The 26,756-nt window shown below is 39.9% G+C and overlaps 1 protein-coding gene across 4 annotated transcripts in view; it reads right to left on the reverse strand.

Moving 5' to 3' along the window:
• zmiz1a (zinc finger, MIZ-type containing 1a) overlaps nt 1-26,756 on the reverse strand; it is a 127,043-nt gene that overhangs the window by 70,333 nt on the left and 29,954 nt on the right. For all 4 annotated transcript variants that reach the window (XM_087803104.1, XM_087803103.1, XM_087803105.1 and 1 more), the window contains exons 2-3: nt 23,210-23,317; nt 3,758-3,827 (exon numbers count right to left, since the gene is read on the reverse strand). The gene's annotated coding sequence lies outside the window, so the exon portion shown is untranslated. The remainder of the gene's footprint in view (nt 1-3,757; nt 3,828-23,209; nt 23,318-26,756) is intronic.

Consider the following 26,756-nt stretch of genomic DNA (forward strand, 5'->3'; position numbering starts at 1 on the left):
GTTGAATTACTATTATACATACATTATATACATGACATGTGTAGCATCTACCAATAAAAAATAACCAATCCATGGTTCAAATATATTTTTAAACACTCCATCAAACCCCTTAAGTTAACTCAACAAGATCCAATATTAAATAGTTAGAAATCAAAGTTGAAAACATTCAATGATAATCGGTGCTTGTCTAGACCGTGAAACATTGACCGTCCGATCATAGCTGTGCGTCTGACACCACTGAGTGGCAAAACGCTATTATAACATTATGGAGCTTAACAGCCGGCCGTGCAGCAGCTGATCATAGGTCAGATTCCTGTTCCCAGTGATATTTTTTTAAAGACCAACATGATATCGTGTTTAGTAAAGCAATTTTTGGAGGCCCGCCGGCGGAACAGAAGGTCAGAGTTCACCCTCGGCATAAAGCGACCAGAAAAAAAAACGAGGGCTGTGAAGTAACATAATAAATCATTTGAAGGGATTTTATAGATTGCAGATTTAATGTCCATCTGATGGGGAAAAAAGATCCAGAGTTAATCCTCTTAGCTGTTTGTTTGGTAATCTGATTTAGTCTGATTTTTAGGCTGCCATCTCCGGTTGTGGTTACTGATGCTGTCTCTGGACCGACCATCACCATTTTTTAACACCAATCCCGTCTCCCCCTCTGATTATTAAGGTTTAGTTGGGATATATTTACAAAAATTCCAGCACTTGTGGGATTAGATGCGCGCACACAATGCGGCGTCTGCTTATGAAACGAAGCCGAATTTCTGACATTGCTCCAGAAAGACACACCATGGCTGTCCCTGCTCCAAATAAATGACCTACTTTGCACATTAACACACATTTACATGCAGGCATGGATCTCTGGCATCTTTATGGCTCCTGTTCTCGGGCTCCATCGCTCTTTTGCTGAAAAGTGCAACGTGGCTTTTGTCCAATCCTTGGAAAACTAAGCCTTTTTTTTTCAGCACTTCCAGACATATTTGAGGAGATCATTCAGTCTGTGCGAGCGACAAGCCGGACCATATTTCCTCCCGGGGCTAAGTGGAAATAGGTGAATAATATGTACCGGCTTCTCCAGCAAGACCCCGCTTTTGTCGTGAGAGCCTGTTAAATGAAGGTGAGGCTGACACAGAGGCCCACCTAAGGCGCTCGCGGCGCAGGCAGAGCTATTTCCAGACCGCCAGCCCCTCCCATCTCCTACACCTCCATCTCTGGCGGCGGGGGGAAACCACGCCAGTGCACAGACCCCAGTCACAGACACAACTCAAGAATGGATCCATTATTCACACGGGCCTGTTCGGGGACCGGCACACAGGGTGGGATGTAGCGACGGGACACGCACGTCTACTCAACTTGCTGGATAAAATCCATAATGAGACTCAAATATTCTTAGTAAAAAGAAAACAAATGGCTCCCGTGGATCCTGTTCATGTGCCGCGAGACCTTAGCAATGAGAGAATATCACGGTTTTAAAATGAAATGCGACGGGAAGATTTAGCATCCAAGGTTGCGTTGCCGCGGACGACGGTAAACGCACGTTTAGACGCACGCGTCGACAATCGACTGACGGTTGATCGCTTCACACGACATGACAAGGAATGGGAGTGGAGTGCCTTCTCCACTTCAAAAACACACACAGAAACAGAGGATTGTAAACAATTTCCTCACGGACCGTGATAAGAAAATGTGGTAAATGAGTAATCTGATATGCATGACTTGAGGTTTCTCTGTGCCTTTCTTTTCCACTTGGAAATCGCAGGTTGCATCCATAATTTACACCAGCCTCCGTCTGTTTCTCTCTTTTCCACCCGGCTCCCTCCCTCTTTTTTTTTTTTTCCCTCCCCATCTCCCCTTCTCTCTCCTGGCAATCTGGCTTTTGCAGCTTTGCTCATTTGCATATTGCAGAATGTGCAGATGCCACCAAAAATTATTCACCTTCCAGCGATTTGATGCCGTTTCACATAAATTCCGACTACACTATCGACATTGTGCACAAACAAAAAAAAAAAAAAAGAAAAAAGGTCTCCCTGTGTGTATCGCACACGTAATAGGATGTTGTTAAGTGTGATGTTCCCTCTCATCCTCAGCCCGGTGACATCATCCATCATGTCAGTCAAAGGTTCCTGGAATGAGGCGAGGACGATTGATGGAGTTCTACTCTTTAACCCCTTTTTTCAAGTCAACCATGAGGTCCAGGAAGAAGTGATCATTTTGAAGGGACCTTATTCTTGGTGATTTTGCATCAGGCTGAGGAAGACGAATAATGGGATTAGCATTCCGCCTGTTCTTGGAGAGAGATGCCAATATTGATAAGGGGGAGGAGGATCAATGGTCCAACAAGGTAACCGGTCAAGGGTTCAGCAGAGCTAGCACTCCGCTGCAGGTATAGCACCTCGGGGACAGTTTGAAGCAGAGCACTCCGGCACCACCGCGGAGCTTTTAAATGGGATTTTCCTGCTCCTGTGAGCCGAGCAGTTATAAAATCAGACAAACATTGGATTTGACTGCCGTGACTGAAGTGAAACAATATATTGAATTTGTTCGCAGCGTGAACAAAGGCAGAAAACTTCTTTAAAAAGAAAGATTATTTTACCTCTAAATTCAAACACGAATTCACAGAATGAACCGTTTATTAAATAAAGGTCAAATAAAGCCCGGAATCGTCTTTCTTGGGGTAAACGCAATCACTTTGTTTCGCTAATACACTGACTTGAGTTCATATTTGTAACAAAGTGATTTAATCCTTCAGTATAATATTTTTATGACAAATCAAACGTGGTAATCAATGAAGTATTTATCCATGTATTTCATTCGATACACCAGATGCTAGCATGTTAGCAGAGTTGGAAAAACAGGTGCTTGAAGGTGTGACAACCTTTGAATTACCAGTTGTTGGTAAAGGATGAAAATGTGTGCATTTCAGAACTAACCACAGATTAGACAGTTTCATGCTAAAATTAGCCACCAGTATTTTTAAACATAGGCTGAAATCAATCATCAGTACCACTTGAACTTTGTTAGGCACTTAGACTAGACATTTATATAGATTGTATTTATGCAGACCTGGTATATATACATAATGTGGTTCCTATGGAAACTCGGTTAGTTACCCCCTGTGTGATTCAGTTCCTAGATTGTTTTCAATCAAGTAGCAGCTCTGTGAGTATGATGTGACTAACGGACAAATGAAACTCATAATAATAAGTGGTTATTATCAAGAATACATGAAAATATCAAGAGATCAGCTGTTAAATTAAACTGTCATACGATTTTCTTCTTAGCATTATTATTTTTTCCAAACAAATTGTTTAGTCGTACCACACGACCAATTTAACAAAACACTGAAGATTAAAAAGATTATACAATCATTTTTTATATAGTAAATAAGACTTTATTTTTAATGCATATTTTACATTAAATTTGAAGAAAGGCTCAAATTAATACCCGACATCAAACTAGCGACATACTTTAAACTGGAAATCAAATATATAAGTCAGATTGTGTGTATTCAATGATAAAATCTCTTTGGATACAGGAAGTTTGACATTTTAGACAATACAGTATCTTTACATAACAGGTCTATACCACCTGACTTACATCTTGTTCTGGCTAGGAAGAAGCTAGAAACGTAACACGAGTGTTTTCTGTCCAAGGTACAACCACTTATGTGCTGCATCAAACTGTCTTCACATTGTCTAAACTTGTTTGAATGCATTCATTTCACCAGACTGAGCTGTTGAATCAGGATTCTTACCGGTGGATGAGGACACTCCAGTGTTTCCTGGGAACTCTGTTTCGTAATCCTCATCAATCACAGCCGTAGTCTGAAATGAAACAAAGCAGAATGCAAAGCTCATCAGGGAGTGTGACAAAGTACAATCTGCTCTTCACTGATAGGAAAACAAGACTTGGGTGGCATTATTTATCGAGATGGAATTAAGCGTCATGCCGTGCTGGCAACAGATTGGAAGCACGTACTGAGGAATGATAGAGATGTGCAGGATGTGCTTCTTAAAACCCCCTGAAAATATGCAACAGAAAATAGTTATGACAAATAATAAAACCACGGTTGGTGCTAATGGTTGCGTATTTCCAAATTCATCCAACGGTTTACAGACGCAAACATACAGACAGAGGTGAGTGGTTCTTTGTCTAGAGTAGGGATGTTAGAAAATATCGATGCAGTTATATCATGACATTCACAATACTGTATTGATTAGTTTTTTGCTTCAAATAACATTTTATTTCTTCGAACTTTGTTAATGTTTGTGTTGCAAATAAACTTCCCGTTGTAGTTCCAGCAAAAAAGAACATCCTGCAAGATCCCAGCGACGACTGAGGTGAGGATACAGTGGAATCCAGCACATACATATTTTGGTTTCACACTAAATGAACGCAGTTCATACTTCATCTAGAGTTATGCGGTCTGTAAATTCTGCAACACTAGAGTCAAGTACAGTATCACAATATATAGTTTCGTTATCACTGAATCTTGATACGTATTGTATGACAGGTTCTTGCCAATGCACAACCCTATCCTACAGTATAATGATCATCTCCATGTTGTCTACCTCCGCTCAACATTAGTCACTGGGATTGGTTGACTGCAGCGAATATAAACCTGCCAGGAAATGACTAAATTAGCAAACACAGCTAGTGCTAAGTGATGCTAAACTAAACATTCTCCTCGTTTGATTAATTGGCCACCATCACAACTTCAAATATAATTAGTAATAAGCGTTTCATTACCGAAATATAATCCGGTATTGTGGTTTCTCTCTCTCCGAATGAGGGGAACCAGAAAAAAGGCACTTGAGCACAGAGAGCCCTGGTTAACCGGCGCTCATTAGAAGTACTTATGTGCGCTTATGTTGGCATTTTCTAACGCCGGCATTAGCTCAACGATGGCTCCTCATCAAGGTTCACCGGCCGGGAGGTTTACCTTTTACTCCTGAAGGACTGGGAGGATTCTTCTCACACCATTATTCGCTGTTGATGTTAGCCAGTGAACCAAAGCCAATACAACACAACTCCCCTTTTCTGGGACCTGTGAACGCCCCTTTACTGTTGTCAAACAAAAGGAATTAAAGCCTTTAAGCCCTCACATCATCTTCATCTACTTTTTAGTTTTCGGCAAAAACAAAAGTTGTTAAGATGTTAACATAAAAAGCTAAATAAACATTTTAAATATAAGTTTGCAATGTTTCACCAAGTGTTTTCCAGAACGCTTGTTTGTTCGAACACGTTTTTATTTCACAAAAACGTTGAGTGTTTCAAGGAAAAACTGTATTCACTGTGTTTAAGTCTTTTCTTCGCGTCTGTGACTGAAAAGCAGAACCTGCTGCGCCTCTTCCACTCACTTGCAGCAGGTGAATTCAATGCCCGTGTGTTTCCAGTTTCCTGAATAGAGCTCGATATCTAAAACCGCTCTCACAAAAGGCATCGCGACTCCAAATGATTCGCTTGGAGATCCGACAAAGGCGGCGGAGGAATTCACTAATTATTTAATGGAAAAAATGAAAACAGCCTGGTATTAATTTTTCCCCGACCCACGCCGAGAGAAAGAACGGCCACTGATAGCTCATCGAAACAGGCGGAATTATCAGAGGGGGGAGAGAAAAAAAACAAACAAATTGATGCATTGATTCAATAGTTGTTTATTAACAGCCCTCCCAGGAGAAGATATAAATTCCCATGTCGCAGCTTTGTTTCCCCTCACGCGACACAACAGAGCGCACGAGAGGAGAGGTGAGGAGGCCACGTACACAATCAGAGATATAAACGTCTGCGCACACACATCTTACATCTGGACTAATCTCCGATGCATTCACAGATGCCGTCGAAAACATAGCAGAAGGCGAGAATCTTGCAGGAGAGAGGCTTGCCATCTCAATAATTTATTCACAGTCTCATCTTGTCTCACACCAGGGGGATTTCTGCTTTCAATTTACACCATTTTCCTCCAAATATTCCGATCCGTGAGCAGATTTGTTTGGGATTGGCACGCCGAAGGTCAACGCCGGCGAGCTAGCACCGGCGCGCTCCCCTCGGCGGGCTCGTCCATTAGCGCAGTAGGATGGCGTGTGTGTGGCGTCCTTTGTTTACTTCGGTGTGGACCGGGTGACACCGGTGAATAGGCCGATGGAGTGCGGAGACGTCGTCGAGTGTCTCAGCTTATTAGGCCACTTTCCAAGGACACAGGAGGCTTTAGACGTTGCACTGGCGATGGAGGGGGGGGGCGGGATAGAAATTGCTAATCATAGCGAAGATGCAAGGACAGCAGAGCGAGCACATAAAGGACAGGAGACAGGGGAAGAGAAAAGTTATGCTAAAGAAAAAATGTCCTCGCTCTGGGTGTCACATTGGGACTGAGAAAAAGCACGGCGAGTCAGGCGTAAAGTCCTGGAAGACACGGGTCAAATGTGATAGGATAAGCTGTTACCATCCGGAGCAAACGACAAACCCGGTGAACAAAAAAAATCCCCAGTGAAACTGTATTTTCAATTTGTCTGTTTGAAATCTTCAGCGTTCGTGGGAGCACAAAGGATCTGCTTTGTTGCTCGGTGCTGTTGTTGCACGGGTCCTTTGGGAACGGATCAGTCAATTTCACTTTACTCTCAAAGTAGGCGGCATCCATGCAACACAGGCAGAGAACATACTGGAGGTGTGTGTTTGTCTAGAGGAGTCTTTTCTAAGGAAGGAAGCTTCTGAACATGTAATCCCACTTTTCAAGAACTGGGTTTGTACACTAGAAGGGCTGGAAAACATGGCAACATATGAACAGATGAATGAAGTTATGTAAAGAACAAGATCTTAAAGTTAAAATCTGTGTTGTCTGCCTTGTATTTCATTATTTAACTCTTTGAATTTGGTGGCAAAGGTCAATTCAACATGTTTCTGTGGGAGTTTATCTGATAGAGAAAGATGTGTTGGCCAAAGTTAAATAGTTTTATGTATCCTATGAATGGTGAACGGTACTATTTGTATTTATTTCTCCATTAATTATGTCAAATCTTAATTATGCCAGTTCTGCAACCAAACTGAAAAGTAATGTAGATTTCCGGACTTTTTTTTTTGGTTTCATTGATTTAAAGCCATACTGGGAATACCTTGTTTTCCCTTATTTTCTGGTTGATCAATTTTATTTAAAACAGTTGCAATTTTAAAGGGCAACTAATGTGAAAACACAACTCCCCTGACTCACTCCCACGTTTCAACGTTGAACTCTTACTCTCCAAGATGCAGTAAAGTCTCTCATCATGACTATATTTTAAACGTATTACTTTATAAAGTTCTGCCACGTCTGAGATCTCGAATAATGGCTGCCCTCCTCCTCTAGCCAGCTGTGATCACACCCTGCTTTGTTTATACAACGAGTCATTGGAGGTGGAGACTTCCGGGATTGATCACGTGCGTTGACGAACCTCGATGGTTGACCAATCACAGCAGAGTGGGTGTGGTTATAGTGAACTAGATTTTAGCTCCAAAAAACCCAAGTGTTTTCAGTGGGCGGGGCTTAAGTACTTTCAATATTTCAATAAAAAGAGAGTTTTGTACAGACAGACATAAACTAGAGGTCCAAGATCAATTTAAAAAACACTTGATTCAACACATTAATTGCCCTTAAAAAACTTGTAGCAAATAAAAAAAATCTATAAAAAGTTGTTGGACAAAGTTTGTAAATTCTTCCAAACTCAGATACTTTGTCGCATCAATATTTATCCAACCGCAGGCATGCAACTGGCAGAAATGTGTAGTAAAAGTGACTGCTAGAGGCGTGAATGGCTGTGTGGTAGCCAGGCACAGTGCAGCGGTTCAACACGCCCTGCCTAACCCGCTGACTAACAGGCAAGCAGACAGGCGGCGGGTCGACCACAGACATTTAGCCTGTAATGTTGCCAAGTCAGTCGTCAGGGCCGCGTTGTGCGGGCCTAAGGAGAGTGGGAGCGGCAGGTTAGAAATCTAGTGCATCGAGCGTTAGGTCACCGGGCTTCGGCTTTTTCTTCCCTCAGCCCACCTACGTGAGGCCGTGGACTCGCCAGCATTGTCTCGTGATAAAGTCCACTTGCTTTCTTTCCCCCGGGGAGTCCTCATGAGCGGAGCGCCGCCTTGTTAAACTTTAAATGTCAGCGTCCGTGGGATGCAGCATTGCATCAGTAGCCCTTTTGCACCCTGCGCCTTGTGGAGGAACTGTGTCAACAAAAGTGAAACTTTGCACCGGTGTGACACAGCACGGAGGAATGCAACAATGGATGATGCTTTTTTTTTTTTCTCGGTGCGCTCCTCCTCCTCCTCGCTAGATTGTGGGCAGGTCCAAATGTAACCCAGTAATTATCAGGGTTATTTTCTCCAGAGGACCAAATCCCTGTTTATGAGACTCAGTGTGTGTCACCCAGGCCTGGCCGTGAAGCCACGGGACTCTCCGGAGAAGAAAAACTGGCTATTCTGTGGTTGCCAGCTTATGCACTTGCTTATTTTAAAGCAAAAAAAACGCTTTTTGTCGCTAGCTGTGTCACCTCAAGTGAGACTGCAAAACTCCTATTTCTGTGTCAACTGAAGTCTCTCTGCAAATCCAAAGCTATTTTAAGACGGCTAAACAAAGAGTAAACATTTGGGAAAAGATATACCAAATTTTCCACACTATATAGCGCAACGTCAATGAATGATCTATTCTTGAACTTTTTTCACACACCAGAATATGAGGCGCATTAAGCAAAACAAAAATGCCATATAAATAAGTCCGTCAACACTTTATAAAAAGCACTCACAATTAATTTTAACCTCAATAGTCGTCTGATACCTCTTAATGAAATGCTAGCGTATTCAAAATGTTCAGTTACAACATGTGCAAGGATTGAAGTCTGTAAGTTCTTGAATAAAGCCAGAAACATACATTATCACGCTTCACACAACAACACCGCACGTTATAAAGTAAGTAAGTAAGTCATTTTTATTTGTATAGCGCTTTTCCAGACTAGGGTCAAAAAGCGCTTAAACAATCAAAACAATAGTCAATAAAGTATATACTTTAAAGATCAAGATAAAACTGATAACACAACAGGAGTTCCAGAAAATCAAGGTAAAACCTGAACAACTAGAAACTTCTTAAGATGTTTCTTAAAGGAGTCAGTAGACTCCATCAAGTGCAAAGAGAGAGGAAGATCGTTCCAAAGCTTAGGAGCAACAGCCTGGAAGGATTTCTCTCCTCTAAAGTATATATTACTCCACAACGCTAAAGACTATGGTAAGCATGAAACGCTTCTATATCAGAAAAACACAACCCAAATTAATCCATATATAACGTGCTCCGGATTATAAGGCACATTATCATTTTTGAAAATTAAATTCTTTTAAGAGTGTCTTATAGTCCAGAAAGTAAGGAAGGCTTATATCCGGACGTGAGAAGGAGACCTGCTTTTACTGAATTGTGAGGAAAATAATAAATGCTTTTCCACAGTTAATGGTTGGATCCAATCCCTTCCCAGAGCTAGACTCTCTGGAGAATAAGAAACCTGGGTTTGTGGAGCACATTTCCTTTTGGCAGCGGCCACAGAGGAAGTGAGACTATGAAAGGGCAGTGGTTAACAAGGCCTGTAAAAACACTAACCAATCAAACAAGCTGCGTATTATACAAGTTGATTAGAGACAAACAGAAGGGGAAACAAAGTAGACTTGTCCTTCGCACCGCAGGTGGTCGCTCAACAAAAAAACGGGAGACTTCAGCAACAAGTTTTTTTTTTTTAAAAGTGCATTTGCATGTAAGAAACCGTTAGCCGGGGTCAACAGTACGTGCACACAAACGGATCAAAAATCAGCCGCTCCTCTCACAAAAGCTGCTTCCTCTCCGTTTCATCACGCAGCCCAGGCTTTGTTAGTGTGCGGAAATGCCTCTGGAGGGAATGAAAATACTGGCAAGTCCAAGCAGCTCTTTTTGAAGACAGAGAGTGAGGGATGGGGGAAGAGACCTGCAGCTGCAGGATCACACACATGAAACCACACACGTGTAAGATTGAGCATTTCTAGTTACGCAGAGAGATAACTATGTTAACCTAAAGACCATGTGGTTACAATGCAAAGTCCGTGTCTCACTGACGGGGCCCCGGATTCTAGAGCCGCAACTATTGTTATTAAAATTATGGCCAACGAGAAGCTCACACCCATTTTGGAGTCAGGGATTTTCCAGCCTGGGAATTACTCTCGGAAAAATAAAGACAGCTCTTTTTCTCTCAAAGTTCATATGATTAGAAAATCTATTGGTCACACACACACACACACACACACACACAAACACACACACAAGTCGACAAAGTTTGAGATGTCGGTCAACAACAGTCCAAAGGAACTTGAGTGAAAATACTTCAAATATCTGAGCTCGGTTGTGTTTTATTTCTATTCCATTACACAATTTAACAGTCCTTCAAGTCGTCTAAAAATCACATGGTTGCAACAGTATTTGTACGCGGACGATTACAATCAGCCGATGGGCAGCTAATAAAAAAGCTATTAAAGTAGCTTTTTCCATTGGAGTCTCATGCGAACATTAAAATGGAATTGACATAACTGCTTCAATTATTCGATTAAGTCTATGTCTAATGGGATAATTAAGAAAACAATGAGTGAATAGTTTGTAGTTTAACCAGGATATGGTTGAGATTATATTTGGAATGCGGATTTAACCTAAATGCTTATTTTGTTTGAACACAATGTAAGGAATTGATTGGAATTATGTTTTCTTTTATCTGTGAAATTAGGATAAAACCACCAATAAAAGTGATAAAGAATTTAAATCACAGAGGATTTATATTTACAGTCCAAGTTAGGGGCCAAACACTTCCATTGAATGTCTTCCTTCCTTAATATCATTTTACAGTTATTATAAATCGCTGTATAATAGTTAACATCCATAATATCTGTTGCTCATCTTATCTTAAGCAACTCTTTATGTTACAACTTCAACATTAACTTTGATTTAAATGTTAAATGAACAATTACAAAGGGTCGGGACCGAGTCATGTATTTTCCCTTGTTGTGTCTCATCAAACATCAAACCTTTAACATAACAAATAATACGATTAATTCCCCAGAATACATTAGGATACGGTTAAAATGGTAACTTAAGAAGCTGAAGTGAAGTTAAAGTGTACCCTGTAAACATTCATCATGATCCACTATCCTCAAGAGATCCACTAATTCGTAATGAATAATTCATTATCATCATGCTCAAGTGTGTGCTCGGAGGCACGAGCCAGCTCTGGCTGGAGTGTTCGGGAATTTATTTCTTCTCTTCCGGTTGACAAAGACAAAACGCTGAACTAAAACTGTCTGGAGCGCACCAGGTTTACTACAGGAGCTAATGTCAGCCAGATCCAGCTCCTCTGTCTCCTAGTGCCACCCACACTGACACACAGTTGACCCAGGAAATTTAAAAAAAACGCCTTCTATTTTTGCTAGATATTTCATGTAAAATTAACCGCCCACACACAAAAAACTGACAGACTTACACTCCCACTGGTGTTTTTATTATCGCTGCTAGTTAAGCGGTGCTGCCTTCAGTGTAGAGAGACAAATATCTCAGTTTTGATCATCTGAAAAGGACTATAGTTCATTGATATTGACTGTAGTTAATCTTTACATTACATTACAATGACCTGGCAAATGGTGTTGAACTGTTGCAAGCAAGACTCCCGGCTCTTCTAGGACAGACTGGACGGTCCATATGAAAATTCTAGTCTCACACGTGAGTCAGTGAGAAAGTAGGAGGGCAAGCAGTCAATAAACACTCTACTATCAGGAGTCTACATCATATGTTGGATGACACCGTGCATCTCTAACGGTTTCACTGGTTCATCTCGGAACATCCTGATACTACTTCAGATCCGAGTGAGAAAAGTGTCAAGTGTCAAGCAAATCTTTTATAGCATGAATATCAATCAACCCATAGACTCACTGAAATAGGATTAATTTCCATTTTATCTGCATTGCAGCATTAACTGGCAGGAAATGGTTATAAAGAGTTATAAAAGTACATGTGTCCAGCAACTATATACCTTCTTAATTCATAACATAACTTCTTAATCAAGCCATCTTCGTAACCCTAGACCAGCTGTTTTAACAGCTGTTGACAACTTCAGAATCCAATTAAATCTGTTAGCGATCCAACTCAACGGTCTTATGAGAAAGAGAAAAGCAAATTGGTTCACTTCTAGTGGAACTAGTAGAGCCGAGTCCCAGTCCCATCAGCTGGAACTTCATAAACATCGTCTCCGTGACCGTGTGGTGTCAATAACATTTTACATGTACTAACATTAAAGCAATACAATACCAAAGTTAAAGAAGAACTGAATATAACTGAAAAATACCAAAATGTACTAGAATAATGTGACTGAGCGAAGTGTTAACATCTCTCTCACTGTTCTCTGGACAGAAAATGGCTTTTTGGTTCAAGTTTCTTTAATTCCAGGCACGATATATCTGCAGCCAACCGTGACTGCTTTTGGGGAATGAGTTTGAAGACTGATAGATAGGGATTCAGTTGAAACTAAACATAGACTTGTAGTTAAGAATCAATAATATCGACGCCAAGACAAGACAGTCCAAGTCAAGGACTGTGAACGAGACCTAAAAAGTAAAAGTAAAATCATTGCTTATATCAAGATGAGAAAGACCAAGACTAATTGAAAACAATGGCATCGACCGCACAGACCGAGACAAGTCCATGAAACAGTGGTCAAGTTGACTTTGGTGAAACTTGATGCGTCGTGGATGAAGTTTCGTATTGCTATCCATCATTTGCATCAGCGTTTTGAACAGACGTGGGTTTAAAGTTCTTCATTAGACACCAAGCATCATAGTAAGTAGCCATCAAGCAGCCATTCGTAGGGAATTGTACAAGCATTCCGTTTGGTATCACAAGCTATTTCTTAAAGGTTATTCCCGTGTAAATGTGAATCAGCCCATAAATGGCAGGCCTTTATTTGAGCGCTGGTTTCATAAGCACTGTTTGCAGAGCCTTCACTATCTCCTATCTTTGCAGCGTAATGGTGATGAGTAAGTACACGGAGCCACGATAACAGACATAATGGCTTCATGTCAGACAAAAGGCTGCGATGGAAACAATCCTTCTCTTGCCTTTAGTGTGGCTTATACATCAGAGCCTTAGTTCAAGATATTAAACACCTGTGACGACGTATTTTGACCTGCACTTAGCATCCAAATACTTTGTTTTTATCACCTTTAACTTAACTTTAAATCAAATTAACCATAGATTCAGTGCTTCAGAGGTCAACCCAAAGTGAAGAAACCGACTTGGAGTTTGTAAAGGTGAAATTTGGAGCAATTTAAGGTCACTTTCTTTTCTCTACCATCTCTATGAAAGATGCTTAAGACTGTAAACTGAGCTAATGTTGATCAAAGTCGCTCACACGCCATCCTCCCCCTGACACTCCTTCACCCGGCACAGGAAGTCCTTCTCAACATCCTCTTTACCCCTTGATTTGAGATGTTTTTTTTGTATAATCACGACCGTTGAAGTACCTGGAGTGGCCCCTTGGAAAAAAAATTAATTGCCGGCCCCGGCGTCACATACAAGTGGTGCATCAGGCGGAGATCCACTTACAGCAGAAAAAGGTGACTGAAACACTGTCAGATATCGGAGAGGAAAGCAGATTCAACATTCACTGACAGAAGCTTTCAAGACAGCTGCTGGAGTTTTCCTCTCCGTCACTCTCGTATTCACACACAAACACACTCTCGACTCCCTCTCTCCTTTTTAGCCAGTGACAGCAGGCACCCAGCGATGACATGAGGAGTGTCTCTGGCAGCCAGTAAGGCAGCACTAAACAGACAGAAATATCTGCTCTGACAGACGGACAGACCCGTCACCCACGAAGACATGTGTGCAGCTGTCACCCCCTCTTTCTCCCCGACTCCTGGTTTGATTTTTCCTGGAGGAGACACGGCAAACATGGATTTATATTTGCCATTAAAATGGGGAACATCTTCACGTCTGACATGAGGCCAAGAGTTCCCTCTTGTGAACATCTCCGGCAAACAACACCGGCCCGAGCGCTTTTGCTCCTTTTCATTTGATCCTCCTTTTGTTCATGATTTCCCTCTCTCGCTCGCACGAGAGCTTGTTCTTTCTATCTCCGTAGACCTCCCTTTTTCCACAGCCGGTCTCAATTAAAAGGGGGGGTCAGGGAGTAGAGCGGAGAATATCTGGGGCTGTCGTATATGGAACCGGAGGAACTGACATGGCAGCAACAAGAAACCAGCGCCACAAATTGCAGCTATGAAAGAAGGACGTGCGTGTGTGTGTGTGTGTGTGTGTGTGTGTGTGTGTGTGTGTGTGTGTGTGTGTGTGTGTGTGTGTGTTGGCATGGGGGGGGCGGCTGCCTGAGCACATGTTGCATAAATCTGTTCAGTGTCAACAGGTTGTCGGTGACCTTTGACCTTTTTATTTAAACAGTTGAAAATGACAATGCAGACGTTGTTGTGGTTTTCTTTATGAACATGCACTTTAGCTTAGCAAAACTGTCTTGTTCTATTCTTCAATAGGGAAGCAAATCTAATCAGAAAAAATGAAAATAATACGATTTTTTTAATTTATACCTACAAATATTGGACTAAAATGTAAATGATCAACTCGACTCAAATCACTTGTGTTTTTAAATGCATCATCTTTTGTTCCTTTTCTTACCCTCAAAACATCTTTAATTTCCAAAAAAAGACATTTATTTCATCAAAAAGTTTCAGATTTTCATTAAAAAACATTTCAATGGGAAAACTTCTAACTTCCAACAAGGGTTTCTGATGAAGTTATCTGCAGATGTTGAAGACAATTCATTCTGTTTAAAGCATTTGGACAGGAAGTAAAAACCAACACTGTTAGAATAAATGAAGGTGGAGTTACAGCATCATGTGACACAATAAAAACAATCTCTTTTTCAGTCTTCCTTGGAAACTTCTGCCCTGAGAAGAGAAGTGCTTTTAATTGCCTCGTTCCTTTGGTCCCCACAGAGCAGCGATGAAACTGGGGGATGCAATTTTACGCATATGCAGGTGTTGCATTTCAAAATAATTTCCTTATTGAGGAAATGATGTGAAGAAAATAAATAAACTTGAATAAATATGTGATTTTATCTGAAGGGCAATTACATAATGCTGTTTTATTCGTCTGTATTTTAAATGTTCAGGAGTAATACCTGCATATTTTAGCTCCATTTGAGTGCCTTAAAAAGTGCAATTTTATGAGTTCCCCGTTTAGTTCTGATAATAATGCCAGAAATATATTATTAAGTTTCGAGTTTTCCTTGATACCAGCTCTTAGAGGAACCAAGACCATAACATATGTGGACAACTCCGTCATAAAATTATTTTTTTAATGACCCATCGGATGATAGTTTAATGATCATGTTGATAAATATATAAATATGCCAATGTTTATAAGAAGATACAGAAGGAAGTTTAAAAAAAATAACACTTTCAGTTTGCTTAAAACATTTTGTTGTAGCTTCTGACTAAAAATCTAATCCTCTGACTTTTAAGTTCATGTGAGGGAAATAATGAAACGCTATTTTATTGTTCTGTATTTTAAATGTTCAGGTAGAATACTGATGCATTTTTTATCTTAATAAACATGCCTATAGAAGTTGAATTCCAGCAATTTCTTGAGTTGCCCGTTTAGTTCTGCTAACAATGCCATAAGTATTAAACGAAAAAAATATTAACAATGTTTTATTTTATGTATAAAGTTTCCTAGATAAGAGCATTCAGAGGAACCAAGGAAATAATATCTGTGGATGCTTTTTTTCAACTACTACTACTACAACTAACTGCAGGCCTTGGGGCCAAATCCAGGTAGGGAATTGGATGGTAATTGAATTATCATGTTGATGAATATATAGGTTATATAATAAGAAGATCAACAGATTATAATTTCAGTTTGGTTAACAAACAATTTGTTCAGTTTGTGACTAAAACCTCTTTCCTAATTTTTTAAAAAATATGTTGTTTTTTTTCTATCCAGATCAATTATGATCCAAAGACCTCCGCACAGATGTTATTTAATCACGGAATTAGAAAGTAAAAAAAGTGATGCAAGTAGTCATTTTCCCCTGGAATCCTTGAAATGAGACACAGCAGCCGTCTTTTCAAAAATAAACTCTCTGCCAAACACTCGGCTCAGAATTAACTGCGTTTGTTAAGGCAGGGACTCGAGTAGCTTGGAGCGTCGTGGAAAGCCTGTTTCCTGATTCCTGCGAAGAAAGAGCAATCAGCTCTGCTTCAGACGGCATCCGACGCTCTCCTTCAACCGGCATCTCCATTGTCATGTTCTCACATGTCTGGCACGGAACACATTTGTCCTAATCTATGCAAATGGGACACAGATGGACACGCATGTATGAAGTTGAACAAGCATATGTGCCGCTCTTCTTTCCCCTCCCCTTCAGCCGACTTGTTTGACACTGCAGTTTTATTAAGAGTTAGTGGAGCCCCTGCCACGCTGGCACCATTCCACCAGATTCATCAAATTATTGAAATGAGAACATCATGTTTCTTTTGTTTATTGCGTGAATAAAAAGCCGAGAAACAAAGCTAATGAACGCCATTTCTCACCGCAACAGCTTCTCCCTCGGAGTGACTTCTTCTGCCCGGGCATCGGAGGAACGTCCCGGGCATTATGAGGAGCACATTAATGAGTGTGTGTGGCGTGGCGTGTTGTGATGCGCGGCATATTACAGCCATTCATCAGAGCCGGGAGACACTTGACAGGCGGACAGCCAACAGGTTGTGTAATCATATAACACAACCATGTCAGGGCCCTGCCACGGCTCTGTGTCCCATTCAGGCATCTAATGTTGTTTTCCTGCGGGTAATTGACGACGCCAGACACAGACCCGGTGATTGATAACATCGTGGACCTGCCGCGCGACAAAGATGGCGGTGGATGGCGGTGATGTCATGCACATTTGCAGGTACCTTAAAGCGAATTCCTTCTTTACTTCTGTCCTCGTTGTAGGAAATCATCTCAATCGTTTGTGACGAAATTGATTCAATAATTCTTATCGTATGAGAAAATATTATTAGATTATGATTACCTTGGAGATTACTGGAATAAGATTATTAAGATCAACGCAGAGTCAGAAAAACTATTTCTGCTGATCAGGGAGTTTTTCCTAAAAACCTGCCTCATCTTGTGACTGAGCTTTTTTAGAAAGGTTGCCTTGTTCGAACACGTCTCGCCAAGATATTGATATGAAGGGGAGCGGTGAGTGAAATTAGATGCATGGAATGGAATTCCCCCATCAAATACTGCGAAGAAACAATTATTTGGGTGATAAACATCTCCTGATTAATTCTCATTATCTTCTCAGTGCACACAAAACAGCATTTGTAGACAAACAGTTTTCACAGAAACAAAGTAAATTAATTTTTAATGCTGCGTTTATTCATCGTTTTCAACACGACCATCACCAGTGAAACTACATTTGAGCCGTTTTGTAGGTTAATGTGATGTAAATAGAAATAAAGCGACTTACCCAACTTATGTGTTGATTTAAGTGAGTATTAAATAGTTGTTGGACTCTATTGTACTCATCAGTATTTGTCTGTTTGTACAAAACTCTCTTTTTATTGAAATATTTACATTAGGAAACGTTATTAAGCCCCGCCCACTGAAAACACTTTGTTTTCATGTAGGAGGAGTGAAGCCATCGTTACGTCATAATGGACTCGGCTCCGTAACCTCTTTTTCGCCCAGATTTCAGAAAGGAGAACTTTATAAAGTAATAAGTTCAAACCATGGTCATGATGAGGGACTTACTGCATCTTGGAGAGGAAGACTTCAATATTTGAAACATGTGAGTGAGTCAGGAAAGTGGTGTTTTAACATTAGCTGCCCTTTAAGAAAAGAGATCAGGCTTAAGAAAATAGGATTTCTTGTGAAAAAAAAGCATAAATTTAAAGATATTAGACTCAAGGTAATGTCAGGCAGGACAAATGGGAAAACATGTACGAATAAATAGTATTAAAGCACTCAGAGTTCACACCTCTAGCTGATTCAAGATTTCCGCACGAGTATGAACCATTCAAGTCAATGACAAATCCTTCAAAACCTCCATCGAAGGTAATCCACAAAATGTCATAGTACTATTTTTCATCCGTTTTTTAATTAGAGATCTGATACACACATAACCTTCTCTGCCTTTGAAATTAAATATACTGTAACATATAACCGTTCAGGGTTCTTTTGAGGACATTCACCAAGGACATTCCAATGTTCAACAATATTATTGAAATTTAAATACATTTGTAAAGACATATATACAGTATATTAATAATAAGTCAGAAGACAAAATATTTTTTTTTAAAAATGAAATAAATAATATAAATAAAGCATTAATATAATGATTTATTAATAGCACTTTTTTTTATGAAAATGTTCATTAAACCGTCCTTTTCTAAATATGAGAAAAGGGGCAATATGAATTGATACTAATAGCAAAGGAAATAAAAGATTTATGAATATTTCATTTGGAGTGTGACGTGTCAGAGGGTTAACAAAGACTAAGAAATTGGATATGAAGTAAGTATTTTACATAACGTATCTGCTTCTTTTTATTGATAGCAAAAGACTTTGAAATGAGTCAGACAATGTCCAGGTCTGGTGCTCTCGCTCACCTCTTACTCTCTCTGAATATTAACAGTGTTAAAACGGAACATTGAGTTTCCCGCTGTCAGTCATTGATTTACCGTCACACATCAACAAAGCTTACACCGCTAATTTAGGAGACAAAAGGCCACAGGCTGAGCAAATCCATATCAATAAAGAATTGGCAACGCTGGCTGTGCAACAGCTCGAATTATTTATTAAACGTAATGAGTCATAATTGAGCAAAGGCGAGAAACGTCATCTAAATCTATCAAAAGAAACCATTAGAATACATTAGTCCAAGTTATAGCTTCAATTATTTCCAAACGTAACATGGTTAAAGAGCTACTCCTGTAATTACGACGTCACAAGAACACGGTCCAAGGAATGTGGCGCAAATATTCCGACACAGGGCAGTGTCGGGGGGGCGTGGCCTGGAGGCAGACTGAGAGCTCACACAACCTGTTCTGGTCGACACTTACCTGGAAAGGTGTGTTGATCCGGCCACCGTCAGGCTTCTGAACCAGGCTGGCTCTAATGTGTTTGACACAGTGTTGAGGTGTAACTTGAGTAAATCAACACATAATCTTTTTATGTCCCGATTTTCACTTGTCCGTTTTCTCTTCACAACTTTGTTTGCTACAATAAATAAATAAATAAATTCAGCATAAATAAACAGCAAAGGCATATTTACAGCTTTCTGTCAACGACCCGTTTCACGCCACGTGTTGCAAACGCTTTACACACTGGACACTTCCTCTCTGGCTGCTTTGCTGGTTTATCTACTTTTACGAAAGTCAACAGTCGACCACATTCCTGTCTACGAGACGTACTATCATGTTTACTAGCTCGCAAACATCCAGCCACCTGGGTTTTGTCGTGCCTGTGAACTTTAGCACATAACTGGCGAGGTGAGAGCAGCGGGTTTCCAAGTGTGAAAGCATGGAGCCGATATGATCGATGATCGGATGACAATTGTGCCGTTTAATAGGCAGCTGTTGTGCGACACCTTTCTGTTTTGTGAAGTGTTGACAATAAACATGCATGTTGTCAAGGTGGTCGTTTATGGAAACACCTGCCTCAACCTATTGTTGACAGACTGTGAGTGAGAAACACTTTTAAGAAATAATCCAAAATAAATGTACATGGTTACACAAATAAAATACCTCATCATCCAAGATACAGGTTAGATTAATGGCTCAGATGGTGTTGCCTCTTTTCTTAGATTTAAACAAAATCTATTTTTAAGAGGGTAACAGTGATGACTGTGACATCATTTTGGTGTCACAATAAATATATATAAAGATCTAGACGTTTTCCATGTTTTATTGATAATAAGGAGGGGTGTTAGAAAATATCCATATGCCGTTATATTGAGGTACTGTTTCGACAGCACTGTATATTATTTTATAGTTTACAGTTCAACAACGGGTGCTTAAAATAAAATAATTTATTTTTGAATTTACAATTAACATGCTTATATTTACAGCATTTTTGTGCAGCACTTCCACTAGATGGCAGCGTTCATTTCGTCCTCTGCTGGTAAAGGAACAATGAAATCCTGTGAGAACCCGCGATGACTGAGGACTAGAGGATACAGTCGACTCTAGTGACTTTCGAAGCTGGTTAGTTTTGGTTTGAAAACAAATGTAAGCAGTTACGACTTCGTCAAGAGTAATCCGTAACACCAGAGTCAAGTACTCGACAATACTACACTTTTGTGTGCTTTTGCTTATTGTATTCTTGTTTTCCCCTGATACTGCTGTAACTAAAATATCAAAACCACATCTTCAAATAATAATAAAGGACAAATCTATCCATCTATCTATAGATATGAAATTGTAATGACAAAAACCCTAAAGAAAGAAGAATAGGTGAGATTTTTTTTTTTCCAATCTACAACATTCAGTCCATGTGAACGTCCGTGGAATGGCAACTACCTGTTAATAATCCATGTGGGAAACAAGGGAAATTGCTTTAATGCATGGTCCCATTGGTATTGACGAAATATACGATACTTCATTTCCATCTTAATAGTTTTCTTTTAAATCGTGTCTTACCTCTAACAGATGGGAAGTTTTAGCACCCAGTGTTGTCAAAGCCAGAAATAAATGAACAAACGAGGAAACGGAGCAGTAAAGGTTCGCCTCACTAGCCTGTGGTGTATATTCTTTGCGTTGAAGAAATGTTTAAACCGACACTTTCTCCCAAGAGGTTGTGATGTGTGAGATCCAGGACCAGATGAAGAGGTAACATCCTCAGACTGTCTCTGGATTCATCCCTTTTTCAGCTGAATCTGGTAATCGTTTCTCCCAATATGTGGTTGAAAGAGAGGAAATGTTCGAGAAATACAATACATTTGAAGATGTGGTTTTGGCAGGTGCCCACACTGCATTTTTTCCATCACTTGTTCAAGAAACAAACCCAGAACATTGAGTCCACGACATTCCCACGGAATGTCGTGGACTCAACAATGACGGGACAAAGCATGAACCCTGATGGCCTTTTTTAAAATAGTGAAGTAAAGCAGTAAAAAGGGTAACATCTGCCGCAGTCTGTAACATGTTGTTAAGAAAGCCCACTGCTTTCTAAACAAATATCGCCAGCGGAACTCTACATTACTCATCCTGGTGAGCCGTCTGATCGGATTCAGCCTCGATTGCGCCGCCGTTTGATCAACCTCCCCAACTTAGTGGATGTGTTAATGTGAGACAGACGAGGGGAAGGAATAAAGTAGGTCCGTGAATACCAAACAAGATGAATACAAGGCGACAAGCGGCGGAGAAACCCAGTGAAACTCTTTCTTCTTTCAAGTGTCTACAGTCGTGTGTTGTCAAGCTCTCTTGTCGTCTGGCACTGCCTCGCTCTCTGTTGCTGCACACGACTTGTTACTGCCTATAGTCGGTCTATTTGTGCGTGTGTGTGCGTGTTAAACCTGTCGCTTTCTATGCTCTGATGTCCGTGCGGTAATCGCTTTGGCTGATCCCTTCTAGTCGCGCATGTGTGTGTGTGTGGTAACTCGGTTTGTCTGGCGGAGTGTGTGTTTGTGTGCCAGGCAGATGTTCCTGGGGTGGCAGCATTGCTCAGTGCTTGCACACAAACACACACACACACACACACACACACTGCTGCAAAGAAGATTAAGCTGTACTTTATTTTTTTATTTATTCCCTGAATCTCACCCACACCTCACGCCGCAATCCTCACTCTTAATCCCTGGAAACAGAATCTGCATTTAAGGAGAGCTAGCATCTTACATCCAATATTCACGCACATATCGAGTGTAAAGAACGTGTACGACGGTTAAAAAAAATGTTACAATACTGATACCAAGGTATTTATCCGTACCAGTTGCTGGTCAGTGATAATGTTTACTCTTTCCTATATAAATTTAAGATTAATACCACATATTAAACCATTATATTTCCCCCGAAAAAAGGTCCAGATCTGAACTGATTTGCAGAACCATGCTGATGATTCTATTCATTTGTTAAGTTGTGTATGTTCAAGACATTAAACATTGAAAACAACAACACAAATCCTTCAGTGAATGTGATCTTTTTCCTGTGTGCACTTAAAATAAATAATTACAAGTTTGGATTATAAACTTGTTCAGTAAGTAAGTAAAAGCATGCAACGCTACAATATTGATTTATAAAGTATATAAAATGCTTCTTTAAAAATGCAGATTGTAGCTCTCCAGAATATAAAATCATGACTAAAACTTCTCAGAATTATCAAATTTCCCTATTGTTTACTTTTCCGCATCATTTAATAGGAAAATATTTTTTTCGGTTTATCTAGGACACTTTTAACTCGGACCCAGTGGTCAAAACTTGCAGGCCAAGATACTTCCTTCCAATATTTGGTATCTAAAAAAAACATACTTTGTGACCTAAGATCAAGGAGGTTGAAATATCTCCTGATGATAAATACAGTAGAAGAAGATAATTATGGTATCTTAGCTACTAAGTAAAGTTAAAGAATTTGTGAATGGCGTTGACAAACTGTCACAGGTTTAATTGAAACATGTCATGGTGAACATATTTTATATTGAGTATTGGACTTCGGTTCTTTTTCTGGCTCCGACCAAAATGCCAAAGTACCGAAATATGATTCTTTTCGTCGGTAACCATGAGTTATGAAAACCTGAACTGAGGAGTGACAAAGGAAGTCACTCATTTGTCACTTTTTAGCGAGTCGATCGATACCAAACCCTAGATTTACACAACGCCGCTTAAAAGTTCACCACATGCAACAACCGCGGAATCATCTCCGTGAAAATCATCGTTTAATCCCCACTTCTCCGGCCCTGACTGGGGCTTCTCAGCAGGAACTGGCTGGTTTTCTTCAAGCGGAGCCAAACAGGATCCTGCACAGCTCCTCGTAAAGCAGCTGCAGACTGCTCAATTCCCAGTTCCACACCAGCCTCCAGCCCACGAGGCTCCAATCAAAACCAGCCACATTACTCTCACTCCGCCATTGCGTGCCAGCAGCGTTTGGGGGAAGGAAGGAATAACGGTGGTCGGACCAATAAGCCGTGGAAACTCTTACCTGTGTAGCTCGGACCGCGGAGGTTGTGACGCTGTTGTCGCCGCTCCCGCCCCGTCCCGCCCTTCATGTATTCCTCACAAGATGCCCCTCGCTGAAGCCGGGGAAGATCTAACAAGGGGGAGGCAGAAAAAAGAAAGACGGCGTTAGATTTATTGGAATGGAATGGGACAGTTCAGACAGAGGACACGTGTATCACCGAGACTTTTAGTGTTGAAAAATGCATGCAGGGAGTCACCAGAGAGTTGTGCGTTACAGCCCACATTTACTTTAGCTGGTAACCCTGACTGAGATCCAATGAACCAATGAACAACTGTGCCGGGCCGACACACGGCAGCATGACCCCCAACCCCCCATCACACCGGACCGATGTCCTTCCTAGAGGTTATGAGCAGACCGCCCACTTGGTCAGCCTCATCCAGAGTCCATTTAAACCTGCTGTAGTACGACTCCCAACACCCTGCTGCCTCTGTCCAGAGACTTCTTAGATCAGCAACATTACATTTCTGGACCCCAGGAATATACAGATGGTGTTTAGATTTTGATTTTGTGTTTTTTAATTAAGGTTACTGTATCGATATTCCAACAAGCTGCGCCCCAAAATACTTTAAAATAAATAATTGATTATTTAACATATTTTTAGATGAAATATGAACATTTATGTAATTAACTTTGAAATATCCAGCGTCTTCGATACTGATTTATTTAATTTAGTTTTTTATTAATGTTCCATCGGCTTTCTTAACCAACAAATAATAAAATAAATAAAAATGTATAATGTGCGACCATTTCTTAATTTCTTGGCAAAGTAAATATAATCCATAACTGTGTTTGTATTAAGTTTTCATGAGGAATTATTGAAATAAGAAAACCTTTTAGAATTTGTTGTGGCGGCAGTACAGAATATAAAGACGAAATAATACGAATAAAATAAAACGAGGTTGATAATAAAACACAACCCATTAAAATAAAATAAGAGACATCACCTTAAAATGGCATATAAATGAATAATGAATAAAAATGAAATAGAGTAGAAAACAAATGTTAGCGCAGCTTGGGAAGGTATTATAGACGGACAGCGAGTGTAAAAATAACATATTTGAACATGTTCAACTTTTAAATAGACATTTTAAGAGGACCAAAAAAAAAGGTGGTTGGGAATGTTAGCGTGAATGTTAAATATGTCCAACTGACGATCGGATAACAATGTATGGAGGTTTTAAACAGATGGGGTGTATCAATGACTGCGGAGGCCCCTTGCCCATATATCGGAACACCTGCTTGTGCGTTTAATCCGAGACCCCGGTGAAGACCATACTGTGGGAAGAAGGCTTGGTTTTGGATCCGGTCCAGAAAGGAAAGACACAGGGCGGAGAAGAAAGCCATAAATACGCGGGGAGGCGAGCAGGTGTCGCAGACAAATGTGATTTACGGACTCCATGTCTCACACTGTGATGACAGGTAAGCCTATTAGGCTGATATTACACAGCTATAACACGCACAAATGGACCCTCTTAAAGAGCAGCCATCACTTGCTTCAAGCATGTTTCCCATTTCTCGATCCGATCGTTAATGCATTAAATGCATTTTAAATACTTGGATCGCTTAAAGTGCCATAAAGAAACAGAGATTATGCAGATTGTCTCACAAAGAGCTACACGTCTTCCTGCTTCTTTTGTGTGCCTGAGTGAGTTTATTACCCTTTCCTGATATTCATTTTTGAGTATTTATTTACCCGTTACTTAACTAAAACTTAAATTATCATTCAACAATATATTGAATTGGCTTCAAATAGTTTTTTTCTCCTATTTTTATTGGTTTGTAATCATATTTTGCTGAGATTATTCTATGGCCGGGTATCGATCCAAGTTATTTTGTGGCACAGACCAAAAAGCTTCGGTAGTATCCACGAGTGATCAAAACTTCATCATTTGTTAATTCTTCGAAACAACAACTGAAGTGACAAAGGCAGTGAACGTCACTCGTCACTTAGCAAGTGTTCTTTTGTGCAACGGTAATTTGTTGGGGTTTTATTTTCTTAGGAAACAGCTTGAAGTGGAATTTAGCAAAGCTGAAGGAATAAAATCAGGATTTGTACCATGTGTAATGAAATTTTCTTTTTGCTAGAATTGATCTTTAAAAATGGTATCTGAAAAAAAAGGATTCTTTAGGAACCACATCGAAATAAAGGTATTGGTATCGAGAATTTTCCATCATAGCCATCCCTAGATAATTCGGATTTCTAGTATTTTCAGTACGTTTACGTGGGTCCATCTCTTCATTTACATTAATTTATCTTTGGTTAAAATTTCACTATGTTGTCTTTATTTATTTAAATTGAAATACAATAATACATTTCTTAAACATTTAAAGGTCATCATAAATAGTGTTTTGGGTTGTTTTTTTTCAAGCTCACTGCTCTCGAAGATTAAAAATGAAGGTGAAACCAAGTACAGTGTGAGCATCAGTGACCAGCTAATCCATGTGAATAGTAGCCTTGAATAGTGAATGAAAAAAGATATATATACTGATGAATTCTCTTTAGATATGTTGAGGATTTGAGAAACAATACTGATCCTTCCAAGTAAAACCAGCTTTGAGTTTTATTAAAAAGAAAATGAAATTATATCCTTGAAGAAATCATAACCAGGAAGAGGAAGTGCATATAGACTAACAGTGAAGAGCATCTCTGAGTACGAGAATGTAAACGTGAGTTCAGTAGAACATTGAACCGAAATCTGGAATCGAGTTTCACTCGTAATAACACATGAGAGACACAAGACTTCAGGAAAATTGCTAGCACTTGGGCACAGCACTACAGATGGCGCTGAGAGCGGCACAGCACAAAGAAATGTGTTCCTTAATAATGTGCTGAATATTGCAGTGAAAGCCTGAGTACCAGCTCCGGCAGACTCTGGATTTTTATTTTATTCCCGTCAGAAGTGTGAAGTCTTTTATCATCGTGATAAGAGGCTGCAATAAAATCTTCAAAGGAAGCAACGGTGCTAAATGAGGTTTTCTTTCCTAATGTACGAGTGTGTAACAAAACAATCTCAAGTTTGCCGCCACAAGGCTGTGTTTAGGGCTGCGGTTATCAAATAATTTAGTAATCGAGTTAAAAAAATGTCACGGAGTGATGAGATGGCACATGTTTAAAGATGGATAAAGAGCACTCGAAATTACCCAAAAGGTTTCCTTGACAGATTTTACTTCAACTCAATTCTAACTCAATAACTTTCAAGTATTTATTAGCAGCGGAATTCATTCATTTGAAATTAAATTAAATGATTTTTTGTGCCAAAGCTTTTAAATACTCGATTTGAAGAGGATTTTAAGCAATGTGGTAAAGGGGGTCAAATTTGGCCAAATATACCAAAAATCAAACTTTTTTTCACCCTTATTTACGCTTTGCAAAATTTGCCAGGCTAGAATACTAAAAACCTCAAGATTTTTGTTTTGTTGAAACAGTCTTAAATTGTAAAATGTTTTGTATAAATCTGTCGTGAATCAACTGTTGTTGTTGCTCGTTTTAGCAAATGTTAGCAATATA

Source organism: Callionymus lyra, chromosome 11 (genome assembly GCF_982586985.1).
Source record: "Callionymus lyra chromosome 11, fCalLyr1.hap1.1, whole genome shotgun sequence".
In the NCBI taxonomy this organism is placed as follows: Eukaryota; Metazoa; Chordata; class Actinopteri; order Syngnathiformes; family Callionymidae; genus Callionymus; species Callionymus lyra.